Below are 16166 nucleotides of genomic sequence, written 5' to 3' on the forward strand. Positions count from 1 at the left end.
TGAAAAAGTTTTTTACCTTTATCTTTCAATTTTTTTATTTTCTTTGTTGGTTTAAAGATTTTATTTATCTCATTTGACTAGTGAAATTTTTTGAGAAAAGTTAATAGAAGAGTTAAACTTCTAATTTTATGTTTTCAAAACATATGCTTTTCCTAAGCTAATTAACTTTATTCCTTAATTAATTTATCTCATGCGTTTGCGACATGGACATTAATTAAGAAATATGTAAAGTAGATAATTGTTAAGATTTGACCTGTTATAATATAAGGTTCTTCAACAGGTCGTTTACCAATTCACGTTAGTAAGCATACAACAACTACTATAATTCAGAATAAAATTTGATTAAGAGGGTAAAATTGAATGCCTCGGAATGGTGTTTTATTATAAAATGGTAAAATTATTAAGATTCTAATTGATAAAAATAATGCAATAACACCTCCTAATTTATTAGGGATAGTAGATCGTAGAATTGCATATGCAAATAGGAAATATCACTCTGGTTGAATGTGAACTGGTGTTACTAATGGGTTGGCAGGTACAAAGTTATCTGGATCTCCTAATAGGTAAGGATTGATTAAACATAGTATAATTAATAATGATGTTATTATTACAAATGTAATAGAATCCATAAAGGTAAAGTATGGATGGAATGGAATTTTTTCAATATCTCCATTTAGTCCAAGAGGATTATTAGATCCTGTTTGGTGAAGAAAAATTAAATGAATTGCTGCTATAGCAGCAATAATAAATGGTAATACAAAATGGAATGTGAAGATTCGATTTAATGTTGCATTATCAACAGCGAATCCTCCTCATACTCATTGGAGTAAATCTGTTCCTAAGTATGGGATTGCTGATAATAAATTAGTAATTACTGTTGCACCTCAAAAAGATATTTGGCCTCAGGGTAAGACATATCCTATAAATGCAGTTGCTATAACTAAAAATAAAATCACTGTACCAATTATTCAGGTATGTATATATATATAAGATCCGTAGCAAATTCCCCGTCCTACATGTAAGTAAATACAAATAAAAAATATAGATGCTCCATTTGCATGTAAGGTTCGGATAATTAAACCATTATTTACGTCTCGGCAGATGTGTACTACACTACTGAATGCTATTTCAATATTTGATGTATAATGTATAGCTAAAAATAGTCCAGTTACGATTTGAATTACCAAACATAACCCTAATAGGGATCCAAAATTTCATCAAAATGAAATATTTGTTGGGGCAGGTAAGTCAATTAAAGAGTTATTAATAATTTTAATTAAAGGATGTCTTAATCGTAAGGGTTTATTCATTAGTAATTATCTTTTTTACGAATAGGTCCCTGATTAATATTAGTGATTTTAACAACTGCTAGTAGTGCTAAAAATAAATAGATTATTATTAATATTGTAACAATGAATGTTGGTCTGTTATATAATTTTTCTAAAGATATTGTTATTTCTTGATAATTGATTGAATTATCAATATTTATAGTTTCGGTGTTTTTGAAAAAGTCTATAAATATAGATATATCTAGAATAATTAATATTGATATGATAAATACTCACATTATTAATGTAATAATTATAGTAATTGATTTAGGCTGAAATATTTCGTTTGATGCAATTCTTGTAATGTAAATAAATAATACTAGTATACCACCAAGAAATGTTAAAAATAAAATATATGATAATCAATATCTTTCTATTATTGTTCCTGTTATTAATCCAACTAGGAAGGTTTGAAGGATAATAAAAAGCATTATTGATATTGGGTGTCTTAGTTTAATAAAATTAATATTTATTACATTTGATAATGATATAATTATTATTTTGATCATTTCAGGGGTTAGTTTATTTAAAATATCGGTTTTGGGGACCGATGAAGGAAGCTTTTCCACCTCTGAAGTTTTAAAAGTGGGGGCTGGACTTATTTCCGGTTTACAAGACCGGCGTTTTTTTTAAACTATTAAAACTAATGTTTATATTCTCTATTTTTACTTCTTTATTGATTTATTTTGCTGGTGTTTATGTTTTTTCTTCTAAACGTAAACATTTATTAATGGTTCTTTTGAGATTAGAATATATTGTTCTTTCTTTATTTATATTAGTTATTGTTTTTCTTATTGAGTTTGATTACGATTATTTTTTTCCTGATATTTTTTTAGTTTTTTCTGTTTGTGAGGGTGCTTTAGGTCTTTCTATTTTAGTTTCAATAATTCGTTCTCATAGTAATGATTTTTTTAATTCTTTTGGTTTATCTTAATGTTAAAGTATTTATTTATAACTATTTTTTTGATCCCTCTTTGTTTATTAAATAATTGTTGATGGTTGGTTCATTCTTTAATGTTTCTGTCGAGTTTTGTGTTTATAATTTGTGTTTATTCATATGCTGATTTGAATATAATTAGATATTATTTTGGTATTGATTATTTTTCTTTTAGTTTAATTTTGCTTAGTTTTTGGATTTGTTCTTTAATAATCAATGCTAGAGGTTCAGTTTATTTAAGTTCATATCATTCTAATTTTTTTGTTTTTATGGTTTTGATTTTAATAATTATGCTTTACTGTTCATTTGCTAGATTAAGTCTTCTTTCTTTTTATATTTTTTTGAGGCTAGATTAGTTCCTGCTTTACTTTTAATTTTGGGTTGGGGTTATCAACCTGAGCGTTTGCAGGCTGGTGTTTATTTAATTTTTTATACTTTGGTTGCTAGATTACCTTTATTATTGGTTTTATTTAGGGTTTACGATTTTTCTAATACTTTATATTTTCCTTTATTAGTTGATTTTGGTTCTTATTATTTTATGTTTTATGTATTTATAATTTTGGCTTTTTTAGTTAAGATACCTATGTTTTTGGTTCATTTATGACTTCCTAAGGCTCATGTAGAGGCCCCTATTTCAGGTAGAATGATTCTTGCTGGTGTTTTATTAAAGTTAGGTGGTTATGGTATTTTTCGTGTTATAAAGGTTATTTCTTATTTGGGTTTAAAGTTTAATTATTTTTGATTATCTTTGGGTTTATCTGGGGGTGTTATTGTAAGATTTATTTGTTTTCGTCAGGTTGATTTAAAGTCTTTAACTGCATATTCTTCTGTTGCTCATAAAAGAATGTTTATTGGTGGATTGATGACTATGAATTGATGAGGTTGTGTAGGTTCTCTTTCTCTAATGGTTGGTCATGGTTTATGTTGTTGTGGTTTATTTTGTTTATGTAATATTATTTATGAACGTTTAGGTAGACGAAGATTATTAATTAACAAGGGTATAATTAATTTGATGCCAAGAATGGCTTTATGATGATTTATTTTAAGATCATCAAATATGGCTGCTCCTCCTTCTTTAAATTTGGTAGGTGAAATTAGATTATTAAATAGAATTATGTCTTGATCTTCTTTTAGATTCTTTGCTTTGATTTTTTTATCTTTTTTTTGAGCTGTTTATACTTTGTATATATATTCTTATTCTCAGCATGGAAATTATTATTCTGGTGTTTATACTTGTTCTCTTGGTTATTTTCGTGAATATCATCTTTTACTTTTACATTGATTGCCTTTAAATATTCTCTGTTTAAAGGGTGAATATTTCTTTGTTTAGTTTGCTTAAGAATTTTAATTAAAAATATTGTTTTGTGGAATCAATGATATGAAGTTTTTCATCTTAGGCCATGAATTTATTTTCTATTTGTTCTTTGAGTTTTTTTTCTTTGTTTTTTTTCGAGAACTATAATTTTTATTTTAGGTATTTATTATTTAATAATTGATTATAGAGTTTTTGTTGAGTGAGAGCTTTTCAATTTAAATGGTTCTATAGTTGTTATAACTTTAATTTTGGATTGAATATCTCTTATTTTTATATCTTTTGTTATATATATTTCTTCTTTGGTTATTTATTATAGAGAGGATTATATATCTGGTGAAAAGAATATAAATCGTTTTATTATTATTGTTTTAATATTTATTCTTTCTATAGGTTTTTTAATTATTAGTCCTAATTTAATTAGAATTTTATTAGGTTGAGATGGTTTAGGTTTAGTTTCTTATTGTTTAGTTATTTATTATCAAAATGTAAAATCTTATAGTGCTGGTATATTAACTGCACTTTCTAATCGTATTGGTGATGTTGCTATTTTAATTTCTATTGCATGAATGTTAAATTTTGGTGGTTGCAATTATATTTATTATTATGATTTTATTTCTAATTCTTTTGAAATAAAGCTCATTACTATATTAATTGTTTTAGCGGCTATAACTAAGAGAGCTCAGATTCCTTTCTCTTCATGACTTCCTACTGCTATAGCAGCTCCTACTCCTGTTTCTGCTTTAGTTCATTCTTCTACTCTTGTTACTGCTGGTGTTTATTTATTAATTCGTTTTAGACCAATATTAGATACTTATAATTGTGGTTGATTTTTACTTTTAATTGGTTGTATAACTATATTTATGGCTGGACTGGGCGCTAATTTTGAATTTGATTTGAAGAAGATTATTGCTCTTTCTACTTTAAGACAACTTGGTTTAATAATAAGAATTTTGGCTATGGGTTATCCAAATATCAATTTGGTAGAGCGCTCGCTTAGTATGCGAGAGGTACTGGGATCAATACCCAGTGCCTCCAGGATTTTTAACACACCTACAGGCGCACCTTGCCATGCAAGTGGAATAATTCACAACCAGCAGATGTGTCTAGGAAGATACAAGCGAATGATTAGCATCCACAATTGACAAGCGTGCTGTTATTAGTGCGCAGGAGGCACCCTCCTCCCACGCCTACACTTAATTTAGAAACAGTACAAGTGTTCCCGTAAGATTCTCAAGCCTATGTCGGAAAGATCTGCCTTGCGCTGAGTTCACGTAAATCCCACTGCACACTCCCATTCTTTGCGTGCAGTCAGCTGCTACTGGTGTTGCTAGTTGTGACTGCTGATAACAGATGCCGTAGCAATCAATTCATGGAGTGAGTTGTATGTTTTGCCATAGTCTGTCTCTGACAAGCAGGCACAGGTGACATAGGTGCGAACACAGGAAGCTTGCAGACCCTCGCTGCCTGCAGACACCGAGCAGACACACTAGGATGGCGGCCTAAGGCGTAGGCGAAACGTGCTCATTCGCTTTGGCGCGACGTCGAACTATAAATAATGCTGTCACTAGCGTGAGCGTTGCGTGAGCGTCGTGGAAAGTCGGGAAAGTCGGCTGCAAGGGTGAGTGCCAAGTTTGGGGAGCGTTTCGTAGTATGCGCAGTGCAATGGAGACGCGGAAACTTGTTGTGGCCCAGTGTTTTGCAGTTGGACGACAAGATTGGTACACAGTAGTAAAGAGCGAGGCACTGAGTTGGCATGAATAATGGAGTGCACAATGGGGCTCGAGATGTGTTTGTTACCTCAGGTGCTGTATGATTGTCGACAAGGAGTGAAAACGGAGCAATTTGTGACGGCTCTTTCAATTTAAGACGTTAAAAACAGACGGAATTTGCATTTGTAATACCAGAGCATCGAAACTACTTGGAACTTTTGTGTATATGAACGGGTCCGCGCCTTTGAACTCTGCTCCCTTCACAGCTACAAACCAACAACCATCGTGTCCGTGCGCATCTGAGTCGCAAAGAATGGGGAATAGCGCAGTTTGCTCGTGCATGGGGCGTAGCTCAGTTGGTAGAGCGTTTGCTTGGCATGTGAAAGTTCCAGGGTTCAACCCGCGGCGCCTCCATTTTTTGTGGTCAGTGCATGGTAAGTGTTGGTCGCGGCGAACCTAAAGGCACGCAAGATGTTGCAAAGCCAGCGTCACAGACTGATATGATGTATACTGCCGTAAGGAGAGCAAGATGTAAGTGTGGGGACCGGCTGTTATCGAGGTGTCATCGAGTGCAGATCTGTCTTAGGTATCGCGGCTTAACCTCATTGAAGTCTAGAGGGTGGACAACACGTTGGTCTTACTCAGAGCGGTGTCCGAATTCTATTTTCGACGTTATACGTGCCACTTTCATTGTGGCCAACTATGATTCGATACAGAATGCACGAAACCTGAAAGACACCCTAACGGATACATAGAGAGTAGTGTTTGTCTGCTGAATAATGGGAGTGCAAGGGTCTGTGTCGTCTATATGGCTGTATGTAGCACCATTAGTCTTCTGGGGGGCGGTCGTAGCTCAGATGGTAGAGCGCTCGCTTAGTATGCGAGAGGTACTGGGATCAATACCCAGTGCCTCCAGAATTTTTAACTCACCTACATGCGCACCTTGCCATGCAAGTGGAATAATTCACAACCAGCAGATGTGTCTAGGAAGATACAAGCGAATGATTAGCATCCACAATTGACAAGCGTGCTGTTATTAGTGCGCAGGAAGCACCCTCCTCCCACGCCTACACTTAATTTAGAAACAGTACAAGTGTTCCCGTAAGATTCTCAAGCCTATGTCGGAAAGATCTGCCTTGCGCTGAGTTCACGTAAATCCCACTGCACATTCCTATTCTTTGCGTGCAGTCAGCTGCTACTGGTGTTGCTAGTTGTGACTGCTGATAACAGATGCCGTAGCAATCAATTCATGAAGTGAGTTGTATGTTTTGCGATAGTCTGTCTCTGACAAGCAAGCACAGGTGACATAGGTGCGAACACAGGAAGCTTGCAGACCCTCGCTGCCTGCAGACACCGAGCAGCCACACTAGGAGGGCGGCCTAAGCCGTAGGCGAAATGTGCTTATTCGCTTTGGCGCGACGTCGAACTATAAATAATGCTGTCACTAGCGTGAGCGTCGTGGAAAGTCGGAAAAGTCGGCTGCGAGGGTGAGTGCCAAGTTTGGGGAGCGTTTCGTAGTATGCGCAGTGCAATGGAGACGCGGAAACTTGTTGTGGCCCAGTGTTTTGCAGTTGGACGACAAGATTGGTACACAGTAGTAAAGAGCGAGGCACTGAGTTGGCATGAATAATGGAGTGCACAATGGGGCTCGAGATGTGTTTGTTACCTCAGGTGCTGTATGATTGTCGACAAGGAGTGAAAACGGAGCAATTTGTGACGGCTCTTTCAATTTAAGACGTTAAAAACAGACGGAATTTGCATTTGTAATACCAGAGCATCGAAACTACTTGGAACTTTTGTGTATATGAACGGGTCCGCGCCTTTGTACTCTGCTCCCTTCACCGCTACAAACCAACCAACCATCGTGTCCGTGCGCATCTGAGTCGCAAAGAATGGGGAATAGAGCAGTTTGCTCGTGCATGGGGCGTAGATCAGTTGGTAGAGCGTTCGCTTGGCATGTGAAAGGTCAAGGGTTCAAGCCGCGGGGCCTCCATTTTTGTGGTCAGTGCATGGTAAGTGTTGGTCGCGGCGAACCTAAAGGCACGCAAGATGTTGCAAAGCCAGCGTCACAGACTGATATTATGTATACTGACGTAAGGAGAGCAAGATGTAAGTGTGGGGACCGGCTGTTATCGAGGTGTCATCGAGTGCAGATCTGTCTTAGGTATCGCGGCTTAACCTCATTGAAGTCTAGAGGGTGGACAACATGTTGGTCTTACTCAGAGCGGTGTCCGAATTCTATTTTCGACGTTATACGTGCCACTTTCATTGTGGCCAACTACGATTCGATACAGAATGCACGAAACCTGAAAGACACCCTAACGGATACATAGAGAGTAGTGTTTGTCTGCTGAATAATGGGAGTGCAAGGGTCTGTGTCGTCTATATGGCTGTATGTAGCACGATTAGTCTTCGGGGGGGGCGGGCGTAGCTCAGATGGTAGAGCGCTCGCTTAGTGTGCGAGAGGTACTGGGATCAATACCCAGTGCCTCCAGAATTTTCAACACACCTACATGCGCACCTTGCCATGCAAGTGGAATAATTCACAACCAGTAGATGTGTCTAGGAAGATACAAGCGAATAATTAGCATCCACAATTGACAAGCGTGCTGTTATTAGTGCGCAGGAAGCACCCTCCTCCCACGAATACACATAATTTAGAAACAGTACAAGTGTTCCCGTAAGATTCTCAAGCCTATGTCGGAAAGATCTGCCTTCCGCTGAGTTCACGTAAATCCCACTGCACATTCCTATTCTTTGCGTGCAGTCAGCTGCTACTGGTGTTGCTAGTTGTGACTGCTGATAACAGATGCCGTAGCAATCAATTCATGGAGTGAGTTGTATGTTTTGCCATAGTCTGTCTCTGACAAGCAAGCACAGGTGACATAGGTGCGAACACAGGAAGCTTGCAGACCCTCGCTGCCTGCAGACACCTAGCAGCCACACTAGGAGGGCGGCCTAAGGCGTAGGCGAAACGTGCTCATTCGCTTTGGCGCGACGTCGAACTATAAATAATGCTGTCACTAGCGTGAGCGTTGCGTGAGCGTCGTGGAAAGTCGGGAAAGTCGGCTGCAAGGGTGAGTGCCAAGTTTGGGGAGCGTTTCGTAGTATGCGCAGTGCAATGGAGACGCGGAAAATTGTTGTGGCCCAGTGTTTTGCAGTTGGACGACAAGATTGGTACACAGTAGTATAGAGCGAGGCACTGAGTTGGCATGAATAATGGAGTGCACAATGGGGCTCGAGATGTGTTTGTTACCTCTGGTGCTGTATGATTATCGACAAGGAGTGAAAACGGAGCAATTTGTGACGGCTCTTTCAATTTAAGACGTTAAAAACAGACGGAATTTGCATTTGTAATACCAGAGCATCGAAACTACTTAGAACTTTTGTGTAAATGAACGGGTCCGCCCCTTTGTACTCTGCTCCCTTCACCGCTACAAACCAACCAACCATCGTGTCCGTGCGCATCTGAGTCGCAAAGAATGGGGAATAGCGCAGTTTGCTCGTGCATGGGGCGTAACTCAGTTGCTAGAGCGTTCGCTTGGCATGTGAAAGGTCCAGGGTTCAAGCCGCGGCGCCTCAATTTTTTGTGGTCAGTGCATGGTAAGTGTTGGTCGCGGCGAACTTAAAGGCACGCAAGATGTTGCAAAGCCAGCGTCACAGACTGATATGATGTATACTGACGTAAGGAGAGCAAGATGTAAGTGTGGGGACCGGCTGTTATCGAGGTGTCATCTGTCTTAGGTATCGCGGCTTAACCTCATTGAAGTCTAGAGGGTGGACAACACGTTGGTCTTACTCAGAGCGGTGTCCGAATTCTATTTTCGACGTTATACGTGCCACTTTCATTTTGGCCAACTACGATTCGATACAGAATGCACGAAACCTGAAAGACACACTAACGGATACATAGAGAGTAGTGTTTGTCTGCTGAATAATGGGAGTGCAAGGGTCTGTGTCGTCTATATGGCTGTATGTAGCACCATTAGTCTTCTGGGGGGCGGTCGTAGCTCAGATGGTAGAGCGCTCGCTTAGTATGCGAGAGGTACTGGGATCAATACCCAGTGCCTCCAGAATTTTTAACTCACCTACATGCGCACCTTGCCATGCAAGTGGAATAATTCACAACCAGCAGATGTGTCTAGGAAGATACAAGCGAATGATTAGCATCCACAATTGACAAGCGTGCTGTTATTAGTGCGCAGGAAGCACCCTCCTCCCACGCCTACACTTAATTTAGAAACAGTACAAGTGTTCCCGTAAGATTCTCAAGCCTATGTCGGAAAGATCTGCCTTGCGCTGAGTTCACGTAAATCCCACTGCACATTCCTATTCTTTGCGTGCAGTCAGCTGCTACTGGTGTTGCTAGTTGTGACTGCTGATAACAGATGCCGTAGCAATCAATTCATGAAGTGAGTTGTATGTTTTGCGATAGTCTGTCTCTGACAAGCAAGCACAGGTGACATAGGTGCGAACACAGGAAGCTTGCAGACCCTCGCTGCCTGCAGACACCGAGCAGCCACACTAGGAGGGCGGCCTAAGCCGTAGGCGAAATGTGCTTATTCGCTTTGGCGCGACGTCGAACTATAAATAATGCTGTCACTAGCGTGAGCGTCGTGGAAAGTCGGAAAAGTCGGCTGCGAGGGTGAGTGCCAAGTTTGGGGAGCGTTTCGTAGTATGCGCAGTGCAATGGAGACGCGGAAACTTGTTGTGGCCCAGTGTTTTGCAGTTGGACGACAAGATTGGTACACAGTAGTAAAGAGCGAGGCACTGAGTTGGCATGAATAATGGAGTGCACAATGGGGCTCGAGATGTGTTTGTTACCTCAGGTGCTGTATGATTGTCGACAAGGAGTGAAAACGGAGCAATTTGTGACGGCTCTTTCAATTTAAGACGTTAAAAACAGACGGAATTTGCATTTGTAATACCAGAGCATCGAAACTACTTGGAACTTTTGTGTATATGAACGGGTCCGCGCCTTTGTACTCTGCTCCCTTCACCGCTACAAACCAACCAACCATCGTGTCCGTGCGCATCTGAGTCGCAAAGAATGGGGAATAGAGCAGTTTGCTCGTGCATGGGGCGTAGATCAGTTGGTAGAGCGTTCGCTTGGCATGTGAAAGGTCAAGGGTTCAAGCCGCGGGGCCTCCATTTTTGTGGTCAGTGCATGGTAAGTGTTGGTCGCGGCGAACCTAAAGGCACGCAAGATGTTGCAAAGCCAGCGTCACAGACTGATATTATGTATACTGACGTAAGGAGAGCAAGATGTAAGTGTGGGGACCGGCTGTTATCGAGGTGTCATCGAGTGCAGATCTGTCTTAGGTATCGCGGCTTAACCTCATTGAAGTCTAGAGGGTGGACAACATGTTGGTCTTACTCAGAGCGGTGTCCGAATTCTATTTTCGACGTTATACGTGCCACTTTCATTGTGGCCAACTACGATTCGATACAGAATGCACGAAACCTGAAAGACACCCTAACGGATACATAGAGAGTAGTGTTTGTCTGCTGAATAATGGGAGTGCAAGGGTCTGTGTCGTCTATATGGCTGTATGTAGCACGATTAGTCTTCGGGGGGGGCGGGCGTAGCTCAGATGGTAGAGCGCTCGCTTAGTGTGCGAGAGGTACTGGGATCAATACCCAGTGCCTCCAGAATTTTCAACACACCTACATGCGCACCTTGCCATGCAAGTGGAATAATTCACAACCAGTAGATGTGTCTAGGAAGATACAAGCGAATAATTAGCATCCACAATTGACAAGCGTGCTGTTATTAGTGCGCAGGAAGCACCCTCCTCCCACGAATACACATAATTTAGAAACAGTACAAGTGTTCCCGTAAGATTCTCAAGCCTATGTCGGAAAGATCTGCCTTCCGCTGAGTTCACGTAAATCCCACTGCACATTCCTATTCTTTGCGTGCAGTCAGCTGCTACTGGTGTTGCTAGTTGTGACTGCTGACAACAGATGCCGTAGAAATCAATTCATGGAGTGAGTTGTATGTTTTGCGATAGTCTGTCTCTGACAAGCAAGCACAGGTGACATAGGTGCGAACACAGGAAGCTTGCAGACCCTCGCTGCCTGCAGACACCTAGCAGCCACACTAGGAGGGCGGCCTAAGCCGTAGGCGAAATGTGCTCATTCGCTTTGGCGCGACGTCGAACTATAAATAGTGCTGTCACTAGCGTGAGCGTCGTGGAAAGTCGGAAAAGTCGGCTGCGAGGGTGAGTGCCAAGTTTGGGGAGCGTTTCGTAGTATGCGCAGTGCAATGGAGACGCGGAAAATTGTTGTGGCCCAGTGTTTTGCAGTTGGACGACAAGATTGGTACACAGTAGTATAGAGCGAGGCACTGAGTTGGCATGAATAATGGAGTGCACAATGGGGCTCGAGATGTGTTTGTTACCTCTGGTGCTGTATGATTATCGACAAGGAGTGAAAACGGAGCAATTTGTGACGGCTCTTTCAATTTAAGACGTTAAAAACAGACGGAATTTGCATTTGTAATACCAGAGCATCGAAACTACTTAGAACTTTTGTGTAAATGAACGGGTCCGCCCCTTTGTACTCTGCTCCCTTCACCGTTACAAACCAACCAACCATCGTGTCCGTGCGCATCTGAGTCGCAAAGAATGGGGAATAGCGCAGTTTGCTCGTGCATGGGGCGTAACTCAGTTGCTAGAGCGTTCGCTTGGCATGTGAAAGGTCCAGGGTTCAAGCCGCGGCGCCTCAATTTTTTGTGGTCAGTGCATGGTAAGTGTTGGTCGCGGCGAACTTAAAGGCACGCAAGATGTTGCAAAGCCAGCGTCACAGACTGATATGATGTATACTGACGTAAGGAGAGCAAGATGTAAGTGTGGGGACCGGCTGTTATCGAGGTGTCATCTGTCTTAGGTATCGCGGCTTAACCTCATTGAAGTCTAGAGGGTGGACAACACGTTGGTCTTACTCAGAGCGGTGTCCGAATTCTATTTTCGACGTTATACGTGCCACTTTCATTTTGGCCAACTACGATTCGATACAGAATGCACGAAACCTGAAAGACACACTAACGGATACATAGAGAGTAGTGTTTGTCTGCTGAATAATGGGAGTGCAAGGGTCTGTGTCGTCTATATGGCTGTATGTAGCACCATTAGTCTTCTGGGGGGCGGTCGTAGCTCAGATGGTAGAGCGCTCGCTTAGTATGCGAGAGGTACTGGGATCAATACCCAGTGCCTCCAGAATTTTTAACTCACCTACATGCGCACCTTGCCATGCAAGTGGAATAATTCACAACCAGCAGATGTGTCTAGGAAGATACAAGCGAATGATTAGCATCCACAATTGACAAGCGTGCTGTTATTAGTGCGCAGGAAGCACCCTCCTCCCACGCCTACACTTAATTTAGAAACAGTACAAGTGTTCCCGTAAGATTCTCAAGCCTATGTCGGAAAGATCTGCCTTGCGCTGAGTTCACGTAAATCCCACTGCACATTCCTATTCTTTGCGTGCAGTCAGCTGCTACTGGTGTTGCTAGTTGTGACTGCTGATAACAGATGCCGTAGCAATCAATTCATGAAGTGAGTTGTATGTTTTGCGATAGTCTGTCTCTGACAAGCAAGCACAGGTGACATAGGTGCGAACACAGGAAGCTTGCAGACCCTCGCTGCCTGCAGACACCGAGCAGCCACACTAGGAGGGCGGCCTAAGCCGTAGGCGAAATGTGCTTATTCGCTTTGGCGCGACGTCGAACTATAAATAATGCTGTCACTAGCGTGAGCGTCGTGGAAAGTCGGAAAAGTCGGCTGCGAGGGTGAGTGCCAAGTTTGGGGAGCGTTTCGTAGTATGCGCAGTGCAATGGAGACGCGGAAACTTGTTGTGGCCCAGTGTTTTGCAGCTGGACGACAAGACTGGTACACAGTAGTAAAGAGCGAGGCACTGAGTTGGCATGAATAATGGAGTGCACAATGGGGCTCGAGATGTGTTTGTTACCTCAGGTGCTGTATGATTGTCGACAAGGAGTGAAAACGGAGCAATTTGTGACGGCTCTTTCAATTTAAGACGTTAAAAACAGACGGAATTTGCATTTGTAATACCAGAGCATCGAAACTACTTGGAACTTTTGTGTATATGAACGGGTCCGCGCCTTTGTACTCTGCTCCCTTCACCGCTACAAACCAACCAACCATCGTGTCCGTGCGCATCTGAGTCGCAAAGAATGGGGAATAGAGCAGTTTGCTCGTGCATGGGGCGTAGATCAGTTGGTAGAGCGTTCGCTTGGCATGTGAAAGGTCAAGGGTTCAAGCCGCGGCGCCTCCATTTTTGTGGTCAGTGCATGGTAAGTGTTGGTCGCGGCAACCTAAAGGCACGCAAGATGTTGCAAAGCCAGCGTCACAGACTGATATTATGTATACTGACGTAAGGAGAGCAAGATGTAAGTGTGGGGACCGGCTGTTATCGAGGTGTCATCGAGTGCAGATCTGTCTTAGGTATCGCGGCTTAACCTCATTGAAGTCTAGAGGGTGGACAACATGTTGGTCTTACTCAGAGCGGTGTCCGAATTCTATTTTCGACGTTATACGTGCCACTTTCATTGTGGCCAACTACGATTCGATACAGAATGCACGAAACCTGAAAGACACCCTAACGGATACATAGAGAGTAGTGTTTGTCTGCTGAATAATGGGAGTGCAAGGGTCTGTGTCGTCTATATGGCTGTATGTAGCACGATTAGTCTTCGGGGGGGGCGGGCGTAGCTCAGATGGTAGAGCGCTCGCTTAGTGTGCGAGAGGTACTGGGATCAATACCCAGTGCCTCCAGAATTTTCAACACACCTACATGCGCACCTTGCCATGCAAGTGGAATAATTCACAACCAGTAGATGTGTCTAGGAAGATACAAGCGAATAATTAGCATCCACAATTGACAAGCGTGCTGTTATTAGTGCGCAGGAAGCACCCTCCTCCCACGAATACACATAATTTAGAAACAGTACAAGTGTTCCCGTAAGATTCTCAAGCCTATGTCGGAAAGATCTGCCTTCCGCTGAGTTCACGTAAATCCCACTGCACATTCCTATTCTTTGCGTGCAGTCAGCTGCTACTGGTGTTGCTAGTTGTGACTGCTGACAACAGATGCCGTAGAAATCAATTCATGGAGTGAGTTGTATGTTTTGCGATAGTCTGTCTCTGACAAGCAAGCACAGGTGACATAGGTGCGAACACAGGAAGCTTGCAGACCCTCGCTGCCTGCAGACACCTAGCAGCCACACTAGGAGGGCGGCCTAAGCCGTAGGCGAAATGTGCTCATTCGCTTTGGCGCGACGTCGAACTATAAATAATGCTGTCACTAGCGTGAGCGTCGTGGAAAGTCGGAAAAGTCGGCTGCGAGGGTGAGTGCCAAGTTTGGGGAGCGTTTCGTAGTATGCGCAGTGCAATGGAGACGCGGAAAATTGTTGTGGCCCAGTGTTTTGCAGTTGGACGACAAGATTGGTACACAGTAGTATAGAGCGAGGCACTGAGTTGGCATGAATAATGGAGTGCACAATGGGGCTCGAGATGTGTTTGTTACCTCTGGTGCTGTATGATTATCGACAAGGAGTGAAAACGGAGCAATTTGTGACGGCTCTTTCAATTTAAGACGTTAAAAACAGACGGAATTTGCATTTGTAATACCAGAGCATCGAAACTACTTAGAACTTTTGTGTAAATGAACGGGTCAGCCCCTTTGTACTCTGCTCCCTTCACCGCTACAAACCAACCAACCATCGTGTCCGTGCGCATCTGAGTCGCAAAGAATGGGGAATAGCGCAGTTTGCTCGTGCATGGGGCGTAACTCAGTTGCTAGAGCGTTCGCTTGGCATGTGAAAGGTCCAGGGTTCAAGCCGCGGCGCCTCAATTTTTTGTGGTCAGTGCATGGTAAGTGTTGGTCGCGGCGAACTTAAAGGCACGCAAGATGTTGCAAAGCCAGCGTCACAGACTGATATGATGTATACTGACGTAAGGAGAGCAAGATGTAAGTGTGGGGACCGGCTGTTATCGAGGTGTCATCGAGTGCAGATCTGTCTTAGGTATCGCTGCTTAACCTCATTGAAGTCTAGAGGGTGGACAACAAGTTGGTCTTACTCAGAGCGGTGTCCGAATTCTATTTTCGACGTTATACGTGCCACTTTCATTGTGGCCAACTACGATTCGATACAGAATGCACGAAACCTGAAAGACACCCTAACGGATACATAGAGAGTAGTGTTTGTCTGCTGAATAATGGGAGTGCAAGGGTCTGTGTCGTCTATATGGCTGTATGTAGCACCATTAGTCTTCGGGGAGGTCGGCGTAGCTCAGATGGTAGAGCGCTCGCTTAGTGTGCGGGAGGTACTGGGATCAATACCCAGTGCCTCCAGAATTTTTAACACACCTACATGCGCACCTTGCCATGCAAGTGGAATAATTCACAACCAGCATATGTGTCTAGGAAGATACAAGCGAATGATTAGCATCCACAATTGACAAGCGTGCTGTTATTAGTGCGCAGGAAGCACCCTCCTCCCACGCCTACACTTAATTTAGAAACAGTACAAGTGTTCCCGTAAGATTCTCAAGCCTATGTCGGAAAGATCTGCCTTGCGCTGAGTTTACGTAAATCCCACTGCAAATTCCTATTCTTTGCGTGCAGTCAGCTGCTACTGGTGTTGCTAGTTGTGACTGCTGATAACAGATGCCGTAGCAATCAATTCATGGAGTGAGTTGTATGTTTTGCGATAGTCTGTCTCTGACAAGCAAGCACAGGTGACATAGGTGCGAACACAGGAAGCTTGCAGACCCTCGCTGCCTGCAGACACCTAGCAGCCACACTAGGAGGGCGGCCTAAGCCGTAGGCGAAATGTGCTCATTCGCTTTGGC

Source organism: Schistocerca gregaria, chromosome 9, assembly GCF_023897955.1.
Source record: "Schistocerca gregaria isolate iqSchGreg1 chromosome 9, iqSchGreg1.2, whole genome shotgun sequence".
Taxonomy (NCBI): Eukaryota; Metazoa; Arthropoda; class Insecta; order Orthoptera; family Acrididae; genus Schistocerca; species Schistocerca gregaria.